General features: G+C 43.9%; 1 protein-coding gene across 1 annotated transcript in view; it reads left to right on the forward strand.

The window, feature by feature from the left end:
* Nucleotides 1-5,752: 5,752 nt before the first annotated feature.
* Nucleotides 5,753-8,321, forward strand: part of LOC145397828 (uncharacterized) — a 115,225-nt gene continuing 112,656 nt past the window's right edge. The window contains exon 1 of the mRNA XM_080270863.1: nucleotides 5,753-5,878. The gene's annotated coding sequence lies outside the window, so the exon portion shown is untranslated. The remainder of the gene's footprint in view (nucleotides 5,879-8,321) is intronic.

Here is an 8,321-nt window from a genome sequence, read left to right on the forward strand (position 1 = left end):
TGATGCTGTGCTTGATTTTTTTTATTTTGATTTTCTTTTCTGTGTAATTTTGACTGTTGATTGAACCACCCTCTTTTCTTTGTCTTCTCTCTCTCTCTCTCTCTCTCTCTCTCTCTCTCTCTCTTTGTTTATCTCCCTCCTCCCTCCATCTGTCCTCCTCCTTTGCATGTTCCTCCTCCCTCCATCACTTTCATACCTCCGTCTTTGCATATACCTCCGTTTCTCATCACATTTTCTGCCCTCTCGCTGCACACCTCCCTCAACTCTGCTCTCTCTCTCTCTCTCTCTCTCTCTCTCTCACACACACACACACACACACACACACACACACACACACACACACACACACACACACACACACACACACACACACACACACACACACACACACACACACAGCACCCTTGTCACCACCTGGACCCTGATTGGCAACACTTGTCACACACTCCCTCCTCCTTGGTAACACTGATCACGTCCTTATACACTTCTCTCAATTTTCCTTCCTTCCTTCTTTCTTTCTTTCCCTCCTTCCTTCCTTCCTTCCTTCATTCATTCATTCTTTCTTTCCTTCCCTCTTTCCTTCCTTCCTTCCTTCCTTTCTTCCTTCCGTCTTTCCTTCCTTCCTTCCTTCCTTCCGTCTTTCCTTCCTTCATTCCTTCTTTTCTTCCTTCCTTCCTTTTATTCTTTTTTGTACTACTTCCTTCCATTCTTCGTTTATTTCTCCTTCCTTATTTACTTCTCTACGTTCTTCCTTCCTTCCTTCATTTTATTCATTCTCTCTCTCTCTCTCTCTCTCTCTCTCTACCTGTCACCTCTTGATATTAAAATTCTCACTCCCTCACCTCTCCCTCCTCCTCTCCTCCCTCTCTCCCCCCTCCCTCCTTCCTTCCTTCCTTCCTCCCTCTTTTGTACATTTTTCCTCCCACTCTCCTCACTCCTTCTTTCCATTCCCTATCTTCTCCTACTTTCCTCCCTCCCTCTTTCCTTCCCTTCTTTCTCCATTACGCCTCCTCGTTCCCTCCTTCCCTTCCTCTTTTATCTCCCTCACTTCTCTATGTCTCTCCCTCCCTCCCTCCCCCTTCTCTTCTTCCTTCTACATCTTTCTGTCAGTCATATCCTTCCTCCCTCTTCCTCTCCTTCCATTCCTTCATTACTTCTTCCCTTACACTTCCTTCCCTTCTTCTTCTCCTTCCCTTCCTTCCTCTCACTCCCTCTTCTTGTCTTCTTCCCTGTCTCTCCCCCTTCTCTCTTTTCCTCCTTCCTCCCTCACACTTCCCTCTCATTCTCTCCCTCTTTCATCACTTCCTCCTTCCTTCCCCTTTTCCCTTCCCTCACTCACTCATCTTCCTACCTCGCCCTTCCTCTCTACCTCTCCCTTTTTATCTTTCTTATTTCCAGACTTTCCCTCCCTCCATCCCTCCCTTCCTCTCCCCCTTATTTCCCTCCTTCGTCTCCCTCCCATCTCCCCATCTCTCCCTCTCCTTTTTTTCCTTCCTCTGCGTTTCTCATCTCCCTCTGTCCGTCATTCCCTCAGCTCTCTCTCTCTCTCTCTCTCCTTCTTCTTTTCCTTCTTCTCTTTCTCCCTCCCTACGCTCTTTCGTATCATCTCTCCTTCGCCTCCCTCTTCTTTATCTCCCCCTTTCCCTTCTGTTTCCCTCCCTCCCTCCTTCCCTCCCTCATCTTCATCTCATCTCCCTCCTTGGTGTCGGTTTCTTTGATGTCCCTGTAACTCATTTCTCCTCCATACCTCCCTTTCCTCCCCTCCTCTCCTCCCTCCCTTCCTTCTCTTCTACTTTCCTCCCTACTTCCTTCCCTCCTCTCCTTCTGTCCTCCCTGCCTTTCCTTCCTTCCTTTCCTTCCTCCCTCTCTTCCTTTCTTCCAACTTCCCTCCCTCCCTCCCTCCACCATTCCTTCCTTCCTTCCTTCATCAATCTACTTCCCTGTGTTTTATTTTATCTCCTCTCCCATCTTCTATTTCCGTCCCCTCCTCCTTTCCCTTCCTTCCTAGCTTCCTTCTCTACCTCCTCTCCTTTCCTCCATCCCTCCATATCCTCCTTTCTTACCCTCCCTTCCCCCCCTCCCCTTCCTTCTCCTCCTTTCTTCCTTTCCCTCGGCCCCCTTTCTCCTTTGATTCACGTCCCAGAGGTGTTTACGGTCCCGCACTATACAAGAAAGACGTGGCGACTCTTCTGTGACCAGATGATGATGATGATGATGATGATGATGATGATGATGATGATGATGATGATGAGGAGGAGGAGGAGGAGGAAAGGGACATGATGGTGATGGTGATGATTATCTTTCTCCTCCTCCTCCCCCCTCCGTTTTTTCTTTCCCCTATTATCACTACTCTTTTCTCTCACTTAATTGCCTCTCTCTCTCTCTCTCTCTCTCTCTCTCTCTCCCCTTGAGGACACCTAAGAAAACATTTAGTTGGATATCAAAGACTTTCCCAGAGTATAAATTGAATGTTAGAGAGAGAGAGAGAGAGAGAGAGAGAGAGAGAGAGAGAGAGAGAGAGAGAGAGAGAGAGAGAGAGAGAGAGAGAGACAACCTCTTCCCATAAAAATATTGACTTAATTGACTGATTGAGTGAGAGAGGAGAGGAGAAGGAGGAAGAGGGAGTGAGAGTGAGAGAAGGGTAGGGAGGGAGGGAAGGAAAAATTGGGGAGGGGGAGGGGAAAGGAGAGAGGGAGGAAAGGCAGGGGAAGGGAGAGTGGGAAGGAGAGGAGGCGAAGGAGTTGAGAGGGAGGGAAGGAGCAAGGAAGGACGAGGGAGAAAGGGGGAGACAAAAATGGGTGATGAGAGGGAAGGAAGGGGGAAGGTCGGGAGGGAAAAAGGGAAGGTGGATGGAAGGAAAGGAAGGAAGGAAGGAAGGAAGGAAGGAAGGAAGGAGGGAGGAAGAGAGGGAGACTGGGAGGGAGGGAGAGAAGGTGAGCGAGTGAAATGAGATGCAGTGTCTGAAGTAAAAAAAGAAAATGGGATGTAAGAAGGAGAGAGAGAAGGAGGAAAAACCAGACGACTGAAGGAAGGAAGAGGGAAGGAGGAGAGGAAAAAGGAAGGAAGGAAGAGGAAATAAACGAAAGGCGAATGAAAAGCTGGAGGAAAAAGGAAGGAAGGAAGGAAGGACGGAGAATGAGAAGGAGAGAAACGTAATTTTTCTTGGTATTGTAACAGCTCTTGTCCTACTTCGTTTTCCCTGATGTGAGAGAGAGAGAGAGAGAGAGAGAGAGAGAGAGAGAGAGAGAGAGAGAGAGAGAGAGAGAGAGAGAGAGAGAGAGCAATAAAGTTCAGTGTAAGAGTGCCAGGTAAATAAAGATAATGGAGAGATAAATACTGACGTGTGTGTGTGTGTGTGTGTGTGTGTGTGTGTGTGTGTGTGTGAGAGAGAGAGAGAGAGAGAGAGAGAGAGAGAGAGAGAGAGAGAGAGAGAGAGAGAATCAACACACGTCCCCAGCAACTCAAATGCATGTAAAATCAGGCTGTAAAAGTGGATGTGTGTGTGTGTGTGTGTGTGTGTGTGTGTGTGTGTGTGTGTGTGTGTGTGTGTGTGTGTGTGTGTGTGTGTGTGTGTGTGTGTGTGTATCCTCCTCCGGAGTGACGGTGCTAGAGGGCCTTCAGACGGTTTTCTTCAGCTTAAGGGAGTATGGGAGTAGTGAAGGAGTTAATGAAGGCTGTATCTAACCCCCCCAGTTCGAAAAACCGTCCAAATTTCAATTTAAAGTTGTTTTTAGGTAAGAGTAATTTTAGGGATACGTGTAGGGCTTGAGGGTGTTAGGGTTGGTGTGGTTATTGAACAGCATTGCAAGTAATAAACACATATTGCCTCGCCCTAATGCCGTCCTTGGCTACACTGGGATTCAAACCGACATTACCAGAATTACCAGCTCAGTAATATGACCACACGGCTACCCACACACGATATATATATATACAAATTTGTGTATGTGGATGTGTATTCCAAGTGGTTTTGAAAATTTGTCGCACTTTTCCCATATCGTTTTTATTTTGCTCGTTACATGGTGTTTTGCTCTTGTATGTTATTGCTGTAGATTTTGTTGGTATTAAAAGGATGTTCATAAGATACAAGGGGGTGTTATTGCATGATGTTCAAAATTATTCGGAAAGGAGGAGGTTGCTACGGTCTTTTCTGCCACTTACACTGCTGCTAAGTCTGTCTACATTTTTCTGCCAACTATATCCAGAGGTTTTGTCTTTGCTTTTGGTTTGCAGTGAGTCAGCCATCCATGGAAAGTTGATTCATTGTAGCTTCCAGGAGATTTTTTTTTTTTTTTGTCTGTTCGAACTGCGCCATGTCGAATAAGACCATGCTACAGCCCTGCAGCCTTTACACTCTACATCTTCGTGACTAGTGCTTTTCTCTAGTTTTAACTCTTTGCTATAGCTCACCATTCAAGGTGGGGAGACGGCAATTTCACGGCTAATTATACTGAACAGATTATAACTACATGAATTAACTTGAACAAAGACTGTCTATCTGTCTATCTAGGTTGCCAGACGCCTTGGTCCCGCATGGGGTGGCCACAAACAACTTGCTTTCACGCAGCCATACTCTCTGTCATTTGACTGCCCTCTCTCCAACTCACACTCTCCTCCATCTTATCCTTGGTCTCCCCCTCCTACTCTGTCCCTCCACCTCACTCACATACACTCTTCTAGCCATTCTGTCATTCTCGATCCTCTCCACATTGCCAAGCCATCTCAAGTATTTCTCAGCTCTCAATCACGTCCACATCAACACCACAACGATCCATTACTTCCTCATTTGTCTGTCTGCCTCTCCAAGTAACTGCACATGCTTCTCTCACTCTTGACTTGTGTCCTTCAAGCAAGGTCCAGTTTTAATTTTCGTGGTGCATTTGAAAGGGCTGTAATTTCACTGGCTTAAAGTTCGTAACCCTACGTGTCAAGTGGGGTTGGTGGAGGATTAGTGTCCCTCCCTGTAAAACAATTAACTCTAAGCCCTTGGCCACCCCATTTGGGATACATGGCGTCTGGCAATGGATGGATGGAAAGTTCGTAACCCCTCTTCCTTTGTGAGTTACTTTCCATGTTATATCTACTTATTATCCTGCTGGTTATTTAAAAAAAAGTGGAAAATAACATGCCGAAAGTACTAAGGCAGTATGCAAATTAAATCGCTAAGAATAAAGCGCTATTTTTAAGTATTTAATTACAAAAATGCAAATTGAAGTCTTCACTCTGTCTTCTATGGGCAGTCAAAACAAGCGCGCAGGTGCATTGTGGGAACGGTGAAAGAAACTAATGTACACGTAAATATACCAACTCTTTTAGATGTGCCTGTTATTCTCCTTTCGCAGACACCTGAATTTATAAAAACTCATGTAATTGTCACTTTTCAATACTATTTGGCTTTCAGAAGGGTCAGAATATTATTACCATCATTTTCAGTCTCTCGATCACGGGGCAACGCCATACTGAATGATCACTTGTTCGTTTCAATCACCTGGTGTATCAGCATAAATCCCTCTTAAAATCTGGGACTTTTGTTATGTCATTTTGCGGACCATATTAAGAATTAATTTATCAGTTGTTTAAAGCGGCAATAAAATGATCATGGATATCAACTGAAGGTGAAAATAGTTCCTTTAATGAACGACGTGGCAACACATTCGGACGATCCCATCGTTTTGTTTACATCAGTGGCGGAGCAGCGAGGGGAGGTGTGCGGGTGAATTGCTTGGTGTACCGCTTTTTATTTATTGTTTCCCTTGTCCCAGCGCATGAGCTACCGTGCTTACATATTTTGTTAAATTACTGGAGTGTTCTGAAGCCTACAGTGATCGCGCGTGACTGTGAAGAACAGAAGTAAGCTTGGAGAGAGCGGTTTGCCAAGGTGAGTACGTGAGTTTTAAATATCCCGAGTCGTTTAAATGTCAGCGCCAACTTGAGAAGTTTAAGTAAAACACATTCCATCCAGCATTTTCGTTTCCAGGTATTTATTGACACTTGGCTATGTCCTTTCATTACGGTGACGTTTTGTATTCTTGCTAGTTCATATTTATTGAAATTAGAACTTTTTCGAGACGAGGAACTAGGCTTCACAAGTTCATGGCCTCAGAGCATACTTGGACGGAAGAAACTCGATAGCATGCAGAGTGAATTTAAAGACGTCATAGTAGTGAATGGGTTGAATGCCAGTCTTGTGTAAGGCAAGGTGAGACCGTTTCATTGAATCTCCCTCAATTTTTTATTTTTCATTATTTGTCTATGATTTGTTTTTCATTTTTTCCCTTTCTGTAGTATATATATTTATTTGGATGTTTGTATGCAGTCTGGCCTTCCTTAGTTATAGTTTTGCTTCATAATAACATGTGACGTAAGCGTTCTGTATTCATTCATAATTATTTGTCATTATGCTTTGCTCATATTCATATATTGTGGTACGGTAGCGTGGATGTTTAGGGTTAAATGGGCAGTAGTACAGAATTTTGCTTTGTATTAGGTCCACGTGTCCGATTACTGTTTTATTGTACTCTTTTAATCATGTATTTTGTATTTTACTGCTGTACCATCACACGGTTGTATTGACTGATTTTTCGAACTGAAGGGGTTAGATACAAATTTCACTTCAGCTGTTATTTTTTTTTTTTTAAATTAATGGAGGACGCCTGTAATCGGTGTATGGATTTTTTGGATTTAATTTTTCCTTCCTGATCATCTAAACACACACATACACACGCACACACACACACACACACACACACACACACACACACACACACACACACACACTATTTGGAAGCTTTACTTAACCCCTTTAATCCGATGACACATTATCACTGTATATCACGTATTTCACTTTTTACTCAGCACAGGAGAGAATTATTGAACCGAAATTAATATGTAGAATTCCTGTACCCCGTCTCTTCAAAAATATCCCTTGAGAAAATCGCCTAAGATCAAGAATTAAGATAAAATGACGTCACCGGATTGAAGGGGCTAAGCTGAATATACAGGGTGGTCCTAAAATAACGCTTTACTAGAAACACCTGGCTCAGTCTGCTGGTGTGGGCGTGGCAGTGGGAGTAGGAAATGAATAAATAGTGCACGATAGGCATTGGTAACGGCGAGCCGTCCCCGTAACACACGAGAAATCGCCCGGTGGAGTGGCAGAGGAGCGTTGTATAGAGAGTAATAAGTATCTTCTCTAAGTTGAACGAATACATAGCGGAAAAGTCGAAACCATCTGAAACACGCATAAGTAGAGACTGGATTTTCATTGCATTTCGCCAGTTGTCAATTTTCTTCGGACGGAACAAATAAGTTTTTTTTTTTTTTTTTTTTTTCTCTACCACCTTTTGCTGATATCGTGAGAAATTTACTTAGATAAAAAAAATGGCGTACACAGGCAGAAAAGGTTGAGAGTTTTTAGTGACATTTTGGCGAGATTGATGTGGGTGGGGGATGTTTGGTGTTGACTTTTAATTTCCACCGATCCGTAATTCTGTTTGTACTTAATTACCTGCCCGTTTACTTCCTGTGTACCTGGTTGTGTGTGTGTGTGTGTGTGTGTGTGTGTGTGCTGACAATATGGTGCCTCGTAACGACATTAGGATAGGCGATGAGAGAGAGAGAGAGAGAGAGAGAGAGAGAGAGAGAGAGAGAGAGAGAGAGAGAGAGAGCGTTAAATAATCAAGGTAAATAGGGAACAGCGAAATGTAAAGGAAAAAAAGTCAAAACAACAACTTTGGTCCTCATCACAGCCCGACAAGACAAACAGTAATTACAGAGTTTGGCTACCTCTCTCTCTCTCTCTCTCTCTCAAGATTTTTTCCTCCGACAAAAAAATAACTCCTGATTGTTTCCCTTATTTTTCTCTATATTCTCTGCTTTCTTACCCTTTCCCCCCCCCCTCTCTCTCTCTCTCTCTCACATGTGTTTTGCTGTGGTGTGACTTGGTGATGTGCTATTGTATGTGTTTGTCATATCTGGCTGTCTGCCGTTTATCTATATCTGTCTGTCTATCTTTATCTGTATGTACTGTATATCCTATTATCTGTCAGTCTGTCTGACTCTCCATCTGTCTTTGTCTCTCTGTATATGTAAATATGTATATATGTGTGTGTGTGTGTGTGTGTGTGTGTGTGTGTGTGTGTGTGTGTGTGTAGTGGATAGGTGTGTTTGTGTCTAGTGGGTAGGAGTGTGTATGTGTGGTGTAAGTGTGTGTGTTGGTTTAAGACTCGAAGGTAGTGCTTACTAGGAATGGCTGGAGTGCACACACACACACACACACACACACACACACACACACACACACACACATATGCCTCTGTGGA

Source organism: Coenobita brevimanus, chromosome 43 (assembly GCF_032717465.1).
Source record: "Coenobita brevimanus isolate Jiangsu-jjx chromosome 43, ASM3271746v2, whole genome shotgun sequence".
Lineage (NCBI taxonomy): Eukaryota > Metazoa > Arthropoda > Malacostraca > Decapoda > Coenobitidae > Coenobita > Coenobita brevimanus.